General features: G+C 40.5%; 1 protein-coding gene across 7 annotated transcripts in view; it reads right to left on the reverse strand.

The window, feature by feature from the left end:
* Nucleotides 1–518: 518 nt before the first annotated feature.
* Nucleotides 519–21,677, reverse strand: part of lepr (leptin receptor) — a 236,324-nt gene continuing 215,165 nt past the window's right edge. For all 7 annotated transcript variants that reach the window (XR_011888024.1, XR_011888022.1, XR_011888018.1 and 4 more), the window contains 2 exons: nucleotides 18,255–18,421; nucleotides 519–2,823 (listed from right to left, as the gene is read on the reverse strand). The gene's annotated coding sequence lies outside the window, so the exon portion shown is untranslated. The remainder of the gene's footprint in view (nucleotides 2,824–18,254; nucleotides 18,422–21,677) is intronic.

A 21,677-nucleotide genomic window follows, 5' to 3' on the forward strand; every position in this document is an offset into this window, starting at 1 on the left:
CCTTTTTGAGGCGCCACTCCCTGAAGATGTCTTGGATACTACCTTAGGAACATAGGATATAGAACATTTCTGCACAGTACAGACCTTTCGGCATAACTTTTTAACCTACTCTAAGATCAATCTAATCCTTCCCTCTCACATAGCCTTTCATTTGTCTTTCATCCATGTGCCAATCTAAAAACCTCTCAGATGTCCCCAGTGTGTCTACCTCTACCACCATCTCCAGCAGTACATTCCATGCATAATGAACTTATCTCTCTGCATAATGAACTTACCTCTGTCATTTCCTCCGATCACTTTAAAATTACGCCATCTCATGTTAGCCATTTCTGCCCTGGGAAAAAGGCACTGAATGCCCACTCTATTTATGCTTCTTATCATCCATAATATATGCAAGTGAAACTGTAAATGAAAACAATGGAGGCGATAATGATTGAAAATAGATTGACTGGTGTTGATAAATCATTAATACACAAATGAGAGCACAAGGTTCAGGATAAAGATTATTTATTCAAGACTACATGTTCAAAACAACAAACAACAATGACAGAGAGATTCCAAAATGACAAATCAATCTTCAGTTCTAATTTCTTTGAGAATATCCTCTTCTTGAAATGCAAATGTTTATGTGGAATTTATTTCTGTTGATTTTATTGAAGTATCTATCAGTCTGTTTACCTATTCTGCATTCTTTGCACATATTTACAAGAATGCTTTTAAACATAAAATAAATCTATCAAACAATAATGGAGGCTGAATTTAAAACTGTTATAAAAGAAGGAATGTTTCAATTGCAGCACCAATTAACTGAATAAAACAGAGCATTATCTATAGTACATCACTACTTCAAAATATGTTGAGCATCCTCTCCATGCTACAGTGCTTTGAGGCCCCAGCAGGCCATCATTATTAATTGTGCTGTAAACAGTATAAATTAGCCTCCTATGCAAAATAAAAGAAACATTTTGCATGAATTCAGACTGAGTATTATGATAAAATATTTTCAAAAGGCCCTTAAATTCTGGCACTTGCATGCACAATGGCTTCCTATTCACTCCCTCCCCAACAGCCACCGATGAGACTGGTGCAGGTACTCCATGTATTTTAATTCACTATACCACTTCTAGCCCATTAAATCATCAAGCTCCTTGTTCAGTACCCAGTAGATACCACATGAAATATCTCACTTAATGGTGTTTTGAAACACACTGTTTTCATGGAAATGGGAAAAAAAGAGCTAGGAGAAATATACTGAGATTCGGTTTTAGATCACTATCAGATAATCCATAATAAAAATAAGAATGTGGGAATATTGAGGGAGTGTAATTTATAAGTTACCTCTTGCTCAAACAGTTGGTCATTGGCTGCTGTGCACACTGCTGTATCTTTAGTTATTTATGTTTGGTGAGATATCTAGTACGTTCTTACATATATAGTGAGGTTAGGTAGGATATTCAAACATAAAAGACATCACAGCTGTGCCTACGTGCACACGCTTTCCATTCCAGTTTATTTTTATGGATATATTGCATTTTCATTTCAAATAAAGTTTAAAGTATATGTGAACTATACTGGTGACAGGATAATTATAAAGGCTCATCTCAGTGCAGCATGATTCAGACTCTATAGCAATAGGGATTTTTACATAATGTGAAATTCTGGTTGCCATTTTTAAATGCATAAATGATGTTTGACTAATAGGTTAGTCAAATACCAAACCCTTACCAGAAGGTAATTTGGGAGTTTTAGTCTGTGTGGCATAAATATGAGCAATAAATTCATCTTTGTCATTCACAAAATGAAGATATTAAAATCAAAATAAAATTTAGATGAAATCTATGGACGTAAATGGGTATAATTAGCTACAGTATGATACTGATAATTACATAATGGACAAATGACAGAAAATGATTGAAAAAGTTATTTCAATATATGATAATAATATACTGGTTTAGCATATAATGTTCTACAAAAATTTGTTACGACAGCTTGCTAAGCTGCAATCTGTCCCTAAAATAAATTGGTAATCTTGGTATTGAACTCCAATGCAAATCTGGAAAAATATTCCATTCCTAAGCAATGACATATCCTGTTAAGAATACTTAATCGAACAAACTTAAGTCAGGGAAGTTTCAGATGTGAATATAAGCATGATTAAGAAAGCATGGTGCTTTCAAATTCTTGTCTGAACCTCACAATCTCTATTTAAGAATATTTGTAATATATAGAATATTTAATATTGATCCTGAAAAACTGTTGTTTCTTTAAAGATTTTACTTCTTTCAAGATTATGTCATATGACTAAGTTGGTAAATTGGATTATTATTTTCACAAGGTACGGTGAACTGTTGTGCATACTATCCATACAGAGCATTTCACGTCAGTACCTTACGGCAATAGAAGGAAAGAACAATGATGTTTTTTATATGTTACAGTTACAGAGAAAGTGCAGCACAGGCAAGCAATATTGTCCAAGGCCATGACCAATCAGATTGTGAGGCCAAGAGTCCATCTTATTGTATAAGAGGTCTGTTCAATTCTAACAGCAAGATAGAATTTGTCCTTGAACCTGGTGTACATATTTTCAGACCTTTGTATCTTCTGCCTGATGAGAAGAGAATGCATGAGCTGGAAAGGGTCTTTGATTATATCAGCTGCTTTACTGAACCAATGAGAAGTGTAGACAGAATCCATGGAGGAAAGGTTGTTTTTCATGATGTGCTGAGCTGTGTCCTGAACTCTCTGCAGTTCCTTGCAGTCTCAGGCAGAGCAGTTGCCATAACGAGCTGCAATGCAGCCAGATAGGATGTTTCTGTGGTGCACCTGTAAAAAATGGTGGAGGTCAGTGGGGCCATGCCAGATTTATGTAGCTCCCTGAAGAAGTAGATGCTGATATGCTTTCTTTGCCATAGCATCTACATGGTTGGATCAGGATAGTTAGTTCATGATATTTACTGATCTTTGTGTTGCAACGTCATTTTGTAAAATGTAGAATAAACCACACACACATTCAGCTCCTTATGTGCAAGTTTGCAGTTCTGTCAGTGGGCATTGTTTAAATTCAAGAACCCAAACAGCATTCTTCATAATGTTGATGATCATTAAAAGGAAAGAAGTGACTGAGGTTTATAAAAGAGTACATGACTACATAAGAAGGTTGTGCCTGTTAATAAGCTTACAGTTCATTGCAACAGATCTAAAGTATAGACTTGAGCTTAATAGAAGAAAATAAAGGCAGCAGATGCAGAATTAAGCATGGATAAACAGTCAAACTAAACAACTGTCAGGGTGTTAGGCATACAAAATAGAAGATGAGTCATAAACTAACTGTATTAGAAATGACACTGGCTATAACAAGGTACAGGTGCTGCTCAATTAGTACTTTAAAAGGACAGAAATGTTTTCTTGGGTGGATAGCATTATTTTAACAGTGAGCAAAGATACTTGGTATGCCATCAATGTGAGCATAAGACAGTGAATTTTTTAGTTGAAGTGTGGCCAGATGCATGTGAGGCTTTGGTAAACTTTCTTGCATCCTCTCAGACAACTGATGTCCAATTATAAAGAGAAATTCTAAAATGGCTTTAAGCCAGTGCTATTGGAGATAATGAAAAGCTATACAGTTTGAACACATAACCAGAGATCAGCAGAGAATCAGAAATATTCACCACCCCTTGGCTCAGTGCATAGTTGAACCACCTCTCACAGCTATCTTTAAAAGTCTTTTTGGATCAGTCTACTAGCTTTGCACAATGTGCTGGAGCAAGATTTATCCATTTCTCCTTACAAAATTGCTCAAGCTGTACCAAGTTAGTTGTGGAGCGGTACTGAGCAAAGGTGGATGAATACTTTCAAACTGCTGACTTCTCTGTTTTTAAATTTTTAGTTTTTCATGCTTTAAAATTTTCCCTGTTTTTTTGTGGGGAGGTCTACTGTGGAAAAAAAACGGGAAATTGATTCACAAATAAAAATTCTCAATTGATCAATATCCCTGGTTGTAATACAGATTTAAGTGAACACTGGGTTGAGGGCAGGATCCTTTTTCAAGGCACTGTATATCGTTGATCTGAAAAATCAGTTACATCAACTTCTGCATGTTTTGGATTGTGCACTAAGATATAAATTGATATGTTCAAAATTCAAAGTAAATTTATTATCAAAGTACATATATGTCACCATATACAACCCTGAGATTCATTTTCTTGTGGGCTTTCGCAGTAAATACAAGAAACACAATAGAGTCAATGAAAGACCACACCCAATAGGACAGTGAAATAACAAATGTGCAAAAGACAACAAACTATGCAAATACAGAAAGAGAAAACAGAAACAATAATAATAAATATCTGTGTACTTGTAATGCTACTGTGACACTGTAATTTCCTTTGGGATCAATAAAGTATCTATCTCTCTATTGAGAACATGAGATGACAAGTCAGTGAAAGTGAGTCCATAGTTTGCAGGAATTGTTCATAACTTCCATTGCAAGTTACTTAACATTTGAACAGGTATGCACATTAACTACATGTGTTGAAATTACCTTTAAAATGTGAAGGAAACAGACATCTGTATTAAAGAAGTAGTGAACCAACAGCAGGAGCACTGGTGGGAGGGAATTCTGAAATTGTGTCTGGGTCATGTGAGTGAGAGCAGCATGAAGGCTGGGTACGGCAGGAAACCCTGCTACTGTTGCTACGGGAAACACTCAGCTTAAGTATGTCAGTTTGGTGCTGCCAGATGTTTTAAATGTAGGAATCAAGGTCACATTTTCTATTTACAAAGTAAAACAGAGCTCTTCACACTTCTGCAGTTCCATTCAAACCATGTCTGAATGAAAAGAAAACAACTGTAATAAAAAAGTGTGCATAACATTGAGGTGAATGAATAATGTAAGGAATATATATTTATAAATCACATTTGGGACTAGTAGTTATAACGAGAAAAACACAAATTTCAAAATTAAAGTAACTGAATTACCATGAGGTAAAATCATTACTTAAAATATTCCAGACAAGAATAAACAAGATAATGTAAGGGATTCATCATTATTTTTGATGGGAAGACTAATTATATTATTAGTGATGGTGTTGGTTTATTATTGTCACATGATACAGTGCAAAGCTTGCCTTGCATACTGCTTATACAGATCAACTCATTACACACTGCATTGTAAGGTAAAACAATAACAATGCAGAATAAAGTGTAAAAGCTACCAAAAGAGTGCAGTGCAGATAAACAATGAAGTGCAAGACCATAATGAGGTAGATTGTGAGGCTACTATTATTGTACAAGATGTCTATTTAAGAGTCTGATAGAATCTGTCCTTGGGTCTGGTAGTACGTGCTTTCAGGTTTTTGTATCTTCTGCCTGATGGGAGAGGGGAGAAGAGGGAATGTCCATTTAAGGGATTAGTTATATACCTCAAGTCACTGCCGGTCACTTTGTTTCTGAAGTCAGCTATTCCCATGGGGTAACATCAAAGAAGCAAGTGAGACATATCTATGTTTCAGTGCAACTGTGACATGACTAATAGAACAACCAAGCAAAATACCGAAGCAGAAGTCTTATCAAGACTACCCTATAAAGAAGTCTTTATGAGCATTAAAACAAATTTTATACTTTATTGCTGGTTGAAAATAAATTTCATGTCACAGCAGCAGAGATAGTTAGAGCCGTTTAACAGCAAGTCTATGAACACACGTTGTCGACAAACATATTGAGGCAAAGACAAAGGTCAGAATGAAAACATGAAATTACTTTGGAGACACAAGAGAAACTGCAAATGCTTGAAATACAGAGAAATGCACACAAAATGCTAAAGGAACTCAGCAGGGCAGCATCTATGGAGGGGAATGAAGACCCTTCATCTGAGACCCTTCATTATTTGTCCAGCTAAAGGATCTTGGCCAAAATCATCAACTATTCATTTCCCTCCTTCATTCTTGCCTGATCTGAGTTTCTCCAGCATTTTGTGTGTGTTGTTGCATGAAATTATTTTGTCAGAGATTTTATGATTTGAGGACCAACCATGGTTTATAAAATGGTATCACAATATTGTAACATTGGAGAAATTGGAAGGGGAAATCATGGGAGAAACCTTGCGGAAGGTTTGGACATTATGAATATAAAGGAAATAGCAAAAAAAGAGCATCTGTACAGTAAAGACACTGTTGCTCAGGATTACAGAATACAATTTCCTAAAGCAATAGTTACTAACCCTCAGGCTGGTATGAAAAATAACATGCTATGGCTATAGTAATATTGAGTTAATTTATAATTCCACTGACAGAAAAATATTTAGTCCATCACTATGCTGGCTCCTAGAAAAGCAATCCCATAGGTTCCAATCCCCTCTCCTTCCTTCTCGGTACTCCCACAAGTTACATCTAACACAAATGCCCACCACTTCTCTTTTGCTGTTTGAAGTCATTAACCTATATCAAGGAGTAATGTACAAGTGGATGTTATCACTTCTGGCTTTATCAGGAAAAACATCGTTGGTGAAACAGCTGAACATGTTTGCGCTGAGGGCAGTGCTCTCAGGAGTTTCTGCAGTAATGTCTTGTGATTGGGAGGACGCATCTCCAAAAACTACATCTTTCTTTGTGCAACAACAGACTTCAATGTTTGTGAAGAGGACTTTACGAGGTTGCTTAGGCAGGGAATTACTTTGCCACATCAAATTCAGTGCCTATGTCCATTCATGAGCTATAAATGAGTAGCTTGCTGTGTTAATTTGGAGTTAACCACGTGGGACTGGTCACATCAAGTTCAGCAGGTAAGAGCAGGCTATTTTCTTGAATGGCACTAATGATACAAATGGATATTTGTGACAAACCAATTTCCAGAGCTACAAGGATAGGATTTGAATTCAGATGTTTATATTTTCTTCCAGTCTTTACAATCTCAGTCTAAATGGTATGTCACTGATATGGTGATACACCACCACAAATATGAAGTAATGTCACTTGCCACTGACGAAGGGTCTCGGCCTGAACCGTTGACTGCACCTCTTCCTAGAGATGCTGCCTGGCCTGCTGCGTTCACCAGCAACTTTTATGTGTGTTGCTTGAATTTCCAGCATCTGCAGAATTCCTGTTGTCGCTTGCCACAACAAGGTTTACTCTTGACAAAATATGGATGAATGGATAACTCTTTTCTAAACCAGTTTTGAAGGGAAGATGGCAGAGGTGGTGGAGGTGACAGTGACGGAGGCAACTAAAACAGAGAAAACTTCACAACATAGCCACAGGGAGAAGGAGACTTACCTGCATGTGAGACTCCACACTTCCCAGTTGGTCAGAAATAAGGAAATTGGACATTGGGAAAACTAAAAGATGTAAATCTAGAAATTATCTTTTTAAAATTGAAAAGACATTGATCACTAGAGCACAGGCTTCAGATAGTAAATGGGTGAGCACCAGGAGAAGTAAGGGGAGTAAGCAGATAGTTTACAGTTCCCCTGTGGCCATTCCCCTCAGCAAAAAGTATACCTCTGGGGGTGGGGAGGGGATGACCTATCAGGGCACAGAAACAGCAGCCAAGTCAGTGGCACGGTGATTGGCTCTGGCTCAGCAGGGAAGAGTAAAGTCACGTAAAGTGACAGTGATAGGAAACTCGATAGTCAAGGGTACAGAGAGGAGATTCTGTGGCCACAAAAGAGTTGGTATGTTGCCCCCCCCCAGGTGCTAGGGTCACGGATGCCTCAGAGCGGTTGCCAAGACAGAGTGTGAGCAGCCAACGGTTGTGTTCCACCATTGCACCAACATCATAGGGAGAAAAGGGGAGGGTGTCCTGTGCAGTGAGTATAGTGAATTAGGGAAGAGGTTGAAGAGTAGGACATCCAAGGTAGTAATCTCTGGATCACTCTCAGTGTCATGTGCTAGTGAGGGTAGGAATAGGATGATAGTACAGATGAATGAGTGACTGAGGAACTGGTGCAGGGGACAGGGTTTCAGATTTCTGTATCATTGGGATCTCTGCTGGGGCAGGTATGACCTGGAGAATTTGTAGAATGCCAACAAGATGGCTTTTTTAGAGCAGCTTGTGCTTGAGCCCACTCAGCAAAACACAATTCTGGATTGGGTGTTTTGTAATGAACCAGTTTTCATTAGGGAGCTTAAAGGGAAGGAACCCTTAGGAGGCAATGATCATAATATGATAGAATTCACTCTGCAGTTTGAGAGGGAGAAGATTGAAGTGCAGAAAAGGGAACTTCAGAGGCGCGAGAGAGGTAATGGCCCAAGTTGATTGAAAGGGGACACTAGCACGGATGATGGCAGAACATCAGTGGCTGGTGTTTCTGGAGGCAACATGCCTGGCACAGGATAAATACACCACAGGCTGAAGGTGTATTCTAAAGAGAGGATGAGGCAACTGTGAGTGACGAGGGAGGTTAATGACAGCATAAGAGGAAAATAGAAGACATGTATAGTAAAAATTAGTGGGAAGTTAGAGCATTGAGAAGCTTTTAAAACCCAATAGAAGGGAACTAAAAACATTAGGAGAGAAAAGATGAAATATGAAGGTAAGCTATCCAATAATAGGATTAGGTATTTTGATTCTTCACTGTGGAAGGCATGGGCAGTGTGCCAGAAGAGTGTCAGGTGGCAGAAGTGAGTGTAGTTGCCTTTACTGAGGAGAAGGTGCTTGAGAAGCTGAAAGGCTTAAAGGTAGATAAGTTACGTGGACCAGATGGACTACACCCAGGGTTCTGAAAGAGGTAGCTGAAGAGATTGTAGAGGCATTAGTAATGATCTTTCAGGAAACACTGAATTCTGGAATGTTCACGCAGGACTGGAAAATTGCAAATGTCACTGTACTCTTTCAGAAAGGGAAGCAGAAGAAAGGATATGACAGGCCAGTTAACATGACTTCAGTGGTTGGGAAGATGTTGGAGTCGATAATTAAGGTTGAGGTTTCAGGTAATTTGGAGGTACATGATAAAATAGGCCAAAGTCATCATGGTTTCTTTAAGGGAAAATCTTGCCTGACAAATCTGTTGGAATTTTTTCAGTAAATAACAAGCAGGATAAACAAAAAGAGAGTCAGTACATGCTGTTTACTTGGATTTACAGAAGGCCTTTGACAAGGTGCTGCACGTGAGGCTGCTTAACAAGATAAGAGCCCATGGCATTACTGGACAGATTCTAGCATGGACATAAGAGTGGCTGACTGGCAGGAGGTAAAAGTGTGAATAAAGAGGATCTTTTCTGGTTGACTGCTGGTGGCTAGTGGTGTTCCACAGGGGTCTGTTTTAGGATGTCTTCTTTTCACGTTATATGTCAATGATTTGGCTGATGGAATTGATGGCTTTGTGTCCAAATTTACAGATGATACAAAGATAAGTGGAGAGGCACGTAGTGCTAAGGAAGCAGGGAGTCTGCAGAATAACATAGAAGAATGACTTGGGAGAATGGGCAAAGAAGTGCAGTGGAATATAATGTAGTGAAGTGTACGGTCATGCACATTGGTAGAAAGAATAAAGGCATAACCTATTTTCTAAACATGAGAAAATCTGCAGATGCTGGAAGACCTCAGCAGGTCAAGCAGCATTCATGGAATTGTGTAAACAATAAAAAAGTGAGAGAGAGTTTCACTGAACTCCCGTCAAAGGGAAGATTTAAACTTCTTCAGGGTAGGCATCCCTGGAAGAGACTTTGCAGTGGAGTGGGGTCCTGATGAAGGGTCTCATCCTGAAACATTGACTGTTTACTCTTTTCCATGGATGCTGCCTGGCCTGCTAAGTTCCTCCAGCATTTTGTGTGTGTTGCTTTGGATTTCCAGCAACTACAGATGTTCTCATGTTTATTCTTCCTAAGTTTGAAGTGCAAGGGGAATTGAGAGAACTCGGGCAGGATTCCCTAAAGGTTAACTTTCAGCCTGAGTCGGTGATGTGAAAGACAAATGCAATGTCAAGATTCATTTTAAGAGGACTAGAATATAAGAGCAAGGATGTAAGGATGAGGCTTTATTAGGCATTGGTCAGACTGCACTTGGAGTTTTGGGAGCAATTTTGAGCCCCTCATCTAAGAAAAGATGTGTTGGCATTGGAGAAGGTCCAGTGGAGCTTCGGGAGAATGTTTCTGGGGATGAAGAGTTTTAAGTTTGAGGAGCATTTGATGGCTCTGTGCCCTTACTCGCGGGAGTTTAGAAGAATGGGAGGGGGGATCTCATTGAAACCTATCAAATATTGACAGGCCTAGGTAGTGTGGATGTGGATAGGATGTTTCCTAAAGTGGGGGAATCAGCCTACTGTTCACGAGTACTCAACATAAAATGTTTCAAATAAGACTGGAAATGAGAGTGCATTATGAGGTACAGAGGTGGATTGTATTCCAGCAGTACCTGGAGAATCAACAAATTCAACACAAAATGAGAAAGCAGCATCATATATATAATATTGGCTATGAACAGATAATTGCTATCTGCTTTAAGGGTTGTATCATATGAATAATTGCTCTCTGAGCTCAAACAATCTCTTGTAGAGATTTCAGTGACTGTATGTGAAGAGGTCTTGAAGAAACCATTACGTTTTAATTTTTAACTCCTTATGTAAAAATTTGCACATGCTGCCATGGATATTGTTAAATTACAGAGGGTATATAGTAGATTTCTGTACATTCTTATGTCTAATAAAGTGACCACTGACTGTATGTTTGTGGCCTTCCACTGCTGTAGCCCTTCCGCTTCAAGGTTTGACATGTTGTACATTCAGAGATGCTCTTCCATACACCACTGTTGTAACACATGGTTATTTCAGTTACTGTCACCTTCCTGTCAGCTTGAACTAGTCTGGCCATTCTCCACTGACCTCTCTCATTAACAAGGCTTTTTTGCCTCCAGAATGCCACTCACTTGATTTTTTTTTTGTTTTGGCACCATTGTCTATAAACTGTTGTACGTGAAAATCCTAGAGGATTAGAAGTTGCTGAGATACTCAAACCATCCCATCTGGCACCAACGATCATTCCAATCATCTTAGGTCATATTTCTCCCCCATTCTGATGTTTGGTCTGAACAACACCTGAGCCTCTTAACTATGTCCTTATGTTTTTATGCATAGAGATTGGTTAATTAGGTGTTTGCATTAATAAGCTAGGGTACAGGTGCACCTAATAAAGTGGTCACTGAATGTATACTTTATAGGTTGTAATGGTATGTATTGATTATATTTATGTTATCTCCAGATTCAAGAGTTTCATTCAAAAAAATGTGATTCTACCAAGACAGTATTGATTTGTATATAAACTTAGTATTAAGTTAACGGGTTGAAGGAATATTCTGACCACAGCTATGTGGTAAATATTCTGTTGCCAAGGCTCATAAAAGACTGCTGAAGTATTTAAAACTCTTCAATACATGCTGAGAAATATACAGTATTTCACAATGATGTGTTGGATTCTAAATAAATAGTTTTGCTTCATGGAGATGGAGAAATTGGTTATGGACGTAAAATCCTGAGACTGGAATCATTACTTTAGCAGAGATTAGAAAGGGAACAAGAGCACACTGAATCTAATTATGCATAGGTAATTTTAAGACAGTTTAGAAAGTGAGTTCCTTAGTATCATTTGAAAAATAACTGAACACTATAATAGGGGAAGGCTTGTTAAGAATATTTTTAATTAATGAATTAGGAGGATTTGATAGCTGTCTTTTTCATTGTGATCTTTGACTAAGTGAAATGAATACAATGATCATCTAGGAGAATTGAAAGTCACCCAATTCACCCCCATCTACTTTTGTTACTTCTTTTCTTCATTCAGCTGTAACTGATTGATACTCCATGGTTTCCCATTTCAATACATGCCAAATAATAGAAGGTTAATTAAAATGAAAATAGTAAAAAGATGTTGAAAGAGATATGTATAGAAATGAAAATGTGCTGATTACAAAAGTACCAATGGAGGATGCCAAGAGATTGAGAAACAGACCCACAGAAACAGGAACGAGCTAACGATTAACATATCAGAAGCTTTCTCAGATATGTTGCCAACAAAAATTATTGTAGCCTGACTACTGCTTTCGTCACTTCTACGCTTCCTCTGAGCAGCATGGTCCTTCCTTGGTCCAATACACTTTCCAAACAAAGGCACAGAAGTTGGAACCAACACCTGCTTCCCCCTGTTGGGCAACAGTTCATTCTGTAGAGCATGGAGACAACTTTGGCATCATAAAGTACCTCTCTTAATTTGCTTTCAGTTGACTTTGCAGGGGATATGACATGCAAATGGTGGATAGATCTCCAACCAAGTTGTAGCTGAGTTGGCCAATCACAGTCCACAATGCTGGCCCTCCTATTTTTACCACGTACAAGCTCAATGTGACTCATTGTATTTCACTGTTACAAATGCCATTCTACAGGAGTTACCTTTTCTTCAGTATAAGTTCTTATTTAGATACCTGCAGGCTTCCATTTATTGCCCTTAAAATGCCATTCAAACTAATTTTGTGGAATGACTAAAACAGCTGAGCCAATATCCAATTCCATTTTAATGAATTTGCCATTCACTTCTCGTGTAAGCAATATTGCTTGTTTCGTGTTAATTTTCACGCTGTAAATCTCAAGGAACTCAGTCCTGTATCATTTTCATCATTACCTTATTTTTCATCAATGGAATGCAGATTAGTGCTCCTTTTGAAACTGCAACTTGACTTTTTTAGTTTTCTCTTCTCTGTACAGTCGATTTATCTTTGTCTACACCAGGCATCCCCAACCTTTTTTGCACCGCAGACCAGTTTAATATTGACAACATTCTTGCGGACTGGCCGACCGGGGTGGGGGTGGGGGTGTGTTAATCATGATGGGAATATAGGTGACAAGTCAACTATAAGTCACTTATAAATGGCTAATACACTCAATTTTGTTTCTAAAGGGGTTTATCTAATGAATTTAATATTAAACACACAGCGCATATTTTCCTCCCATGAATATAGTGATAAGTCAATTATAACAGTGGTCCCAAACCTCCGGGCCTTGGACCGATACATTGCCATGAAGAATGCAGCGGTACAGCGGTGGCCGGAACGCAATCGCCTCTGATCTGGACCGACATTTACCTGATGGGTGGCACCTAATTAATTAGTTTGTTTATTTCTGCTTTTGTTCTTAAAGGTGTGCTGGGTGCGTTCCGGCCACCGCTGTACCTCTGCATTCTTCGCAGCCCAGACGTTGGGGACAACTGAATTATAAGTCACTTATAAGTCAATAGCATCATAACATTTTAAGAAATGTTTGGATATTAAACACACAGCGCATACTTTCCTCACATGAACATATAAAATCATTGCAACACACCAATATCGCTGAATCAGTGGGAGCCCTGGGCTTGTTTTCCTGCAACAAGACGGTCCCATCGAGGGGTGATGGGAGACAGATACTCAAAGGGGGTTCCTTATGTCCAGTCTATTCCGCAATTTAGTTTTCATTGCATTTATCGCAGAAAACTCCGCTTCGCAGCGATATGATGTTGGAAGTGGAAGCAACATTTTCAGTGCTTTCGTGGCTATCTTAGGATATTCAGCCTTGACTTTGATCTGGAATGCTGGCAGAGATATTATGTCAAACATACTTTTTAGCTCGCCATCATTTGCAAGCTGGAGGAGTTGATCTTTTTCCCGCGCTGACATGGAAGATTCACCGGAAACATTCGCAAATAGGTCACAGACACATTCCTTTGCACATCTTGGGTCACTGTTGACCTCGCGTGCATTAAAGTTCGATAGTGGGCATGTCAGGGAATGAGGAAAGGTGCAGCTGAATCATATCATTTCCTCACGGCTCGCGGCCCGGTTGCACATGCTTTGCAGCCCGGTACCGATCCACAGCCCGGTGGTTGGGGACCACTAGTCTACACAACATAATTTTTGCATGCGTCCTACTTTGTTTCATTTTAGACCATAAGACATAGGAGTGGAATTAGGCCATTCAGCCCATTGAATCTGCTCTGCCATTACATCATGGCTGATCCCAGATCCCACTCAACCCCATACACCTGCCTTCTCGCCATATCCTTTGATGCCCTGACCAATCAGGAAGCTGTCAACAAATTCCGCCTTAAATATAGACTTGGCTTCCAGTCCAGTCTATGGCAGAGCAATCCACAGATTCACTACCCTCTGTATAAAAATTTCCTCCTTACCCCTGCAAATTGAGGGTTACCCTCAATTCTGAGGCTGGGCCCTCTGTTCTGGACATCTCCCCTGAGGAAACATCCTCTCCACATCCACCCTATCTAGTCCTTTCAACATGCAGTAGATTTTAATGAGGTCCCCCTTCATTCTTCTAAATTCCAGTGACTACAGGCCCAAAGTTGCCAAACGCTCCTCATATGTTAACTGCTCATTCCTGAAATCATCCTCATGAACCTCCTCTGGATTCTCTCCAATGACAACATCTCCTTTATGAGATATGGGACCCAAAACTGTTGACAATACCCCCAGTGTGGACAGACAAGTGTCTCAGAAAGCCTTAGGTTCTCTCAAACAAGAGAAAAATGGCAGATGCTGGAAATCTGAACAACGCACACAAAATGCTGGAGGAACTCAGCAGGTCAGGCAGTATCTATGGAAAAAAAATACAGTCAATGTTTCGGGCTACCGAAGGGTTTCGACCCTAAACATTGACTGCACTTTTTTCCATAGATGCTTGCTGGTCTGCAGAGTTCCTCCAGCATTTTGTGTGTGTTGCTCAGCATTACCTCCTTGCTTTTATATTCTATTACCCTTGAAATAAATGCCAACATTGCATTTGTCTTCTATACCACGGATTCAACCTGTAAATTAACCTTCTAGGAGTCTTCAATGATGACTCCTAAGTCCCTCTGCACCTCTGATGTTTGAACCTTCTCCCCATTTAGATAATAGTCCTCACTATTGTTCCTTTTAGCAAAATGTGTTTTCGTACATTTCCCAACATTGTATTCCATCTGCCACTTTTTTGCCCATTCTTCCAATTTGTCCAAGTCCAGCTGCTTCCTCAGCACTACCTACCCCTCCACCTTTCTTCATATCATCCACAAACTTTGCCACAAAGCCATCAATTCCATTATTCAAATCACTGATAAACAATGTGAAAAGTAGCAATCCCAATACTGACCCCTGAGGAGCCCCACTTGTCACTGGCAGCCGACCAAAAAAGGCCCCCATTATTCCCACTCATTGCCTCCTTCCTGTCAGCCTTTCCCCTATCAATGACAGTATCTTTCCTGTAATGCCATAGGATTTCATCTTGTTAAACAGCCTAATGTGTGGCACCTTATCAAATGCCTTCTGAAAATCCAAGTAAATGACATCCACTGCCTCTCCTTTGTCCATCTGCTTGTTACTTCCTGGACGAACTCTAACAGATATGTCAGGCAAGATTTCCCTTGACAGAAACCATGCTGACTTTGACTTGTTTTATCATTAGTCTCCAAGTACCCCGAAATCTCATCCTTCATGATAGATTCCAACACTTCCAATCACTGAGGTTAGGCTAACTGACCTGTAATTTCCTTTCCTTTGCCTTCCTCACTCCTTAAGGAGTGGAGTGACATTTGCAATCTTTCAGTCCTCTGGGACCTTGGCTTTTATGCAGTCCTTAACATCCCTTGTCAGCCACGGTTGCCTAGCCCTGCCACTTGAGAACAACTTCTTCTGCGGGACCTATCTATCCTGCACCTTGTAAGCTAGTCCCAGAAACCTCAGCCATCTCTGCATTGCCACCATCTCTACTAGTATCCTCCTCCAATCCACCTGGGCAAGCTCCTCTCTCATGCCTCTGTAATTCCCTTTATTCCATTGCAATACTGATACATGTGACTTATACTTCTCCCTCTCAAATTTCAGTATGAATTCAATCATATTATGATCACTGCCTCCTAAGGATTACTTTACGTTAAGCTCCCTAATAAGATCTGGGTTATTACACAACACCAAATCTAAGGCTTTCCATAAGTAGGCTCCAGTACAAGCTGCTCTAAAAAGCCATAGGTATTCAACAAATTCCCTGTCTTGTGATCCAACACCAACCTGATTTTCCCAATCCCCTTGCATATTGAAGTCGCCCAATACAATTATGACATTATCCTTATTACATGCCTTTTCCAGCTCCCTTTGCAATCTCAACCCCACATCTTGGCTACTCTTGCTGTTTCTTAATTCCACTCACAGAGATTCAACATTCTCTGACCCTATGTCACATCTTTCTAAAGATGTAATCCCATCTTTTACCAACAGAGCCACACCACCGCCTAGTCCTTCCTGTCTGTTCTTTCGATACAAAGAATATCCTTTGATGTTCAGCCCCCAACTATGGCTTTCTTTCAGCTGAGACTCAATGATGCCCATAACATCATACTAACCAATCTCAAATTGCACCACCAGGCTGTCCACCTTATTCTGAATGCTATACTTACCAAAATACAGCACCTTCACTCCTGCATCTTTGCCCTTTTGAATTTTGCCTCTGTGGTACAATTTAACTCTTTGCTCTGTCTCCATGTGTACCTAATCATTGGCTTGTTATTCCTTACATTCGTGTTACACCCATCATTTATTTGTAAACCTGCTGGTGCATCCTCAGCTCATACTCATACTTGTTCCCATCCTCCTGCCAGGATTCACTTTTCAATCTGGATTGGTCTGGTGTATGTTAGTCCCTGCCAGAGCGGTTACAGAATTTCTTCAACCAAGCCAGTTTCTGTTTAGACTTTGCAACTTTGTTCACGCTCACCTTGTTTTCTCTGACAGCAAGTCAGTTGCGACTCTGTCTGCTGTTTCCTTTAATACAGCTATTTCAACTACTCTTTTAAATGTGAGTTGTGGTTCAGTTAGGAGCCAGTGCTTTCTTGTAAGATTCCACAAACTAAATGATCTCTCAGTGCATCGTTAAGTCCATTTCCAAATTGACAATGCTTAGGCAATCTTTTCAATTCAGCCACTTATGCTGAAATGAACCCCCCTTCCTTTTGATTCCACTTATGAAATCTAAAGCATTCTCTAATCAAAAATGGTTTCAGTTCTAAATGTTTCTGCATTGCTTTCATGATCTTAGCAAAGCTAATTTCAGTTGGTGTGGTTGGAGCAGTTAAAGTTTGAAGCAAACTGTATGCCTTTAAATCCAATACATTCAACAAAACTGGCACTTGTTTCTCATTGGTTATTCCATTTGTTTTATAGTACTGCTCAATCCATTCGATATGCAATATCCAGTTACCTGTTGTGTAATCTATCAGATCAATTTTTCCAATGTAGCCAGCATTTCTGCTCTTTTCAATGACTATTATCACCCAGTACCCACTGTTTATGAACCACAGAATTCTTCCATTTTCAACCTTTTTTTTTACTCAGTTGCCTATCCTTTTGTGAGGAAGATGTGTTGCTCTAAAGAAAAAAAAAGTTGTGCTTTTTTTAACTCAACCATTTCTCACTGCTCTTCTTTTAAACTCGAACACCTCGCCGCACTTCAACATGTAGGTATTTGTCTCAGGTTCATTTAAAAGTTTCTAATCACCACTGTTATGTTTTGCATCTTCAAAACATTAAAACTAATTGAAATCAAAACAAGGAGCCAGGAGATAAATGTGTATACTTCATGGTGTGATGTGTATACCATTTAAGTACTTTTACAGAAAACCCACAGTGCCTTATGTCAACTGCAAGAATGCTTAATCAACCAATATATTTACAATATTACTGAACTATTAAATAGCAACTCTGATCAAGTACAAATTGAATGGATGCATTAAGAGACATCTGTCAGAAATTAATAGCACAGATTGAAAATCGTTCATTTCGAGCCACTGAATTAATTCAGGTATGACTTGCAAAGGGCTATTTCAAGAGCTAAGAAACAATTCTGAGAGAGGTAAGGGGCAATGTTGGCTCTACACCAACTCTGGCAGGTTTCGTAAGCCATTACTTCCTACAAAGCAAAACCCAACATCACGATTGGCAATGGTGCTTCACTTCCAGTCAAGCTCAATGTGTTTTATGCTCCGTTTGAAAGGAGAATAGAACTACAGCTGTGAGGATCCCTGCAGCATCTGGTGACCCTGTGATCTCTGTCTTGGAGGCCAACATTTCAGGAGGGTGAACCTTTACAAGGCAGCAGGCCTTGATGGAGTAACCCAGTAAGGCTCCGAAAATTTGTGCCAACCAGATGGTGGGGGTATTCAAAGACATTTGCAGCCTCTCATTGCTATGAGGTTCCCACCTGCTTCAAAAGGGCAAAAAGTATGCCAGTGCCCAAGAAGAACAGTATAAGCTACCTTATCAAATATCGTCCAGTAGCACTCAAGTCTATAGTGAAGAAATCCTTTGAGAGGTTGCTCATGGTTAGAATTAACTCCAAACTGAGTAAGGACCTGGACCGTATCACCACAATAGGTCTACGGCAGATGCGATCTCAGTGGCTCTCCATGCACCCTTGGGTCACCTGGAAAATACAAATAAATATGTTAGGATGCTGTTTATTGACTATAGCTCAGTGTTCAACACCAACCATTCCTGCAGTCCTGATTGAAAAGCTACAGAACCTGGACCTCTGTACCCACCCCCTACCCCCCACCGCACCTAGATCCTCAACTTCCTAACTGAAAGACTACAGTCTGTGCGGATTGGGAATAGCTTCTCCACCTCGCTGAGAGTCAATACTAGTGCACCACGGGGATGTGTGCATAGCCCACTACTCTCTCTACACCCATGACTGTGTGGCTAAGTATAAGTCAAATGCCATCTATAAATTTACTGATGATACAACAAGGTCTTTCTCCAAGTAAGAACTGGAATTCAATTTTAAACAAAGTGGGAAAGCAGAAACCTGACTGGATGAGGACTAACCAATCAGGAGAGATGGACAATGACTTCTACAGACGTACCACTGGACGAAACATGCCTAGGCATCATCCCTGATGAAGATGTTAATAAGACCAAAGAGCTGATTGTGGACATCAGAAAGGATAGGATGAGGGAACATGAACCAACCCTCATAGACTGGAGAGAGTGAGCAATTTCAAGTTCCTGGGTGTCAATATCTCTGAGAACCTAACCTGGTCATATCGATGCAACTATAAAGAAGACAAGGTGGTGGGCATGTTTCATTTGGAGTCTAAGAAGATTTGGTTGTCACCTAAAACACTCAAAAACTTTTACAAATGTACAGTGGAGAGCATTACTGTCTGGTTTGTGGGGAGGGGCTACTGCAAGGGATTGAAGTAAGTTGCAGGAAGTTGTAAAATTAGTCAGCTCCATCATTGCTACTAGCCTCCGTAGTATCCAAGACATCTTCAAGAAGCGGTGCTTCAGAAAGTTAACATCCATTATTAAAGACCCTGATCACCCAGGACATGCCCTCTTCTCATTGTTACTGTAAGGAGGTACAGAAGCCTGAAGGCACACACTCAGCGATTCGGAACATTGAACCCATGAACACTACTTCACTACTTTTTAAAATTTATTTTTGTTTTTGCACTTCTTATTTTAACTTAATTATTTGATATACATATACATGTAACCCTCAGGTTCGACCGGCGGCATTAGTCTGGGGAAGACGGTCTCTGGCCCCATCGAACATGTGAAATCTGAGATGCAAAACCTCTTGTTTGTGTTGATGCTGCATGATTTATTACCCTGTTACAAATCAGTACCACGAAATAACAAACAGTACACCATATGCAAGTAAACGATTTGGCTTTATAATTTTTAATTTGACTAGTAAAGAAAAATAAAAAGAAAAGGGCCCATTTTAATGAAACAGTCTAATGTGCACATTGGAAGCTCACCATTACGTTAGCAGTGAAACCTTTCCCAGGGTGTCAGACTCTCCCCCCCACCACGTTTAGTCATGTCCTCATGACTTTGAGATAATTTGTCAACCCTTCCTGCAAAACACCAAGGCCAACCCAGGTGTGGTATATTTGGATTTTCAAAAGGCTTTTGACAAGGTCCCACACAGGAGATTAGTGTGCAAACTTAAAGCACACGGTATTGGGGGTGTAGTGGTATTGATGTGGATAGAGAATTGGTTGGCAGACAGGAAGCAAAGAGTGGGAATAAACGGGACCTTTTCAGAATGGCAGGCAGTGACTAGTGGGGTACCACAAGGCTCAGTGCTGGGACCCTAGTTGTTTACAATATATATTAATGACTTAGATGAGGGAATTAAATGCAGCATCTCCAAGTTTGCGGATGACACGAAGCTGGGCGGCAGTGTTAGTTGTGAGGAGGATGCTAAGAGGATGCAGGGTGACTTGGATAGGTTAGGTGAGTGGGCAAATTCATGACAGGTGCAATTTAATGTGGATAAATGTGAGGTTATCCACTTTGGTGGCAAAAACAGGAAAACAGATTATTATCTGAATGGTGGCCGATTAGGAAAAGGGGAGGTGCAACGAGACCTAAGTGTCATTGTACACCAGTCGTTGAAAGTGGGCATGCAGGTACAGCAGGCGAATGGTATGCTGGCATTCATAGCAAGAGGATTCGAGTACAGGCGCAGGGAGGTACTACTGCAGTTGTACAAGGCCTTGGTGAGACCACACCTGGAGTATTATGTGCAGTTTTGGTCCCCTAATCTGAGGAAATACATTCTTACCATAGAGGGAGTACAAAGGAGGTTCACCAGATTGATTCCTGGGATGGCAGGACTTTCATATGATGGAAGACTGGATCGACTAGGGTTATACTGTCTGGAATTTAAAAGATTGAGGGGGATCTTATTGAAACGTATAAAATCCTAAAGGGATTGGACAGGCTAGATGCAGGAAGATTGTTCCCAATGTTGGGGAAGTCCAGAACGAGGGGTCACAGTTTGAGGATAAAGGGGAAGCCTTTTAGGACTGAGATTAGGAAAAACTTCTTCACACAGAGAGTGGTGAATCTGTGGAATTCTCTGCCACAGGAAACAGTTGAGGCCAGTTCATTGGCTATATTTAAGAGGGAGTTAGATATGGCCCTTGTGGCTAAAGGGATCGGGAGTATGGAGGGAAGGCTGGTACAGGGTTCTGAGTTGGATGATCAGCCATGATCATATTGAATGGCGGTGCAGGCTCGAAGGGCCGAATGGCCTACTCCTGCACCTATTTTTTCTATGTGTGAAAGGCAGTGACATAGCTCCCCAAAGTGGTAGAGGCCACACTCTGTTCCCTCAGTGGTACAAAGGCCAGCCTCTGGTCTCCTGATTCTTTGAGAACTCCATATCCCCTCATCAACTCTTCATGTTCCAACACTATCGGGGATACTTCTAGTCTACCTGGTGAGGCCTATCACTTGTGCCCCGCTTCAACTCGGACCCCTCCGTCCCTTGGCCGAGCCCCACTTCATCCCTTGCAGGGTCCCGCTGGACTCCTGGCTGCCCACAGATAGCACCCCGCCCCCGCGCCCCCCCCCCCCCGATTTCACTTGACTCAACAGGAGAAGGTTGGGAGTCTCTTCTTCAATCAGTGGGGAGGTAGCAAAGGGCAGCATATACCACACCCCAATTTCCTCATCCTCTGAATCAGTATCCCACTCAGGGGCAGGGGCCGGTCTAATCTCTCCCGCTGTTGGTCCTTCAGTCGACCTGCGACACCACAGAGTCCTCTTACTAGGTGTAGGCACCAGGTCAACCCGCACCTCTTGTCCCAGAGGCTGAAGGTGATTCCGATGGAGAATCTTGACAGACCCACTCCCATCCTCTGGTTTGGCGTCTGACT

The sequence above is a fragment of the Mobula birostris genome, chromosome 12 (genome assembly GCF_030028105.1).
Source record: "Mobula birostris isolate sMobBir1 chromosome 12, sMobBir1.hap1, whole genome shotgun sequence".
NCBI lineage: Eukaryota > Metazoa > Chordata > Chondrichthyes > Myliobatiformes > Myliobatidae > Mobula > Mobula birostris.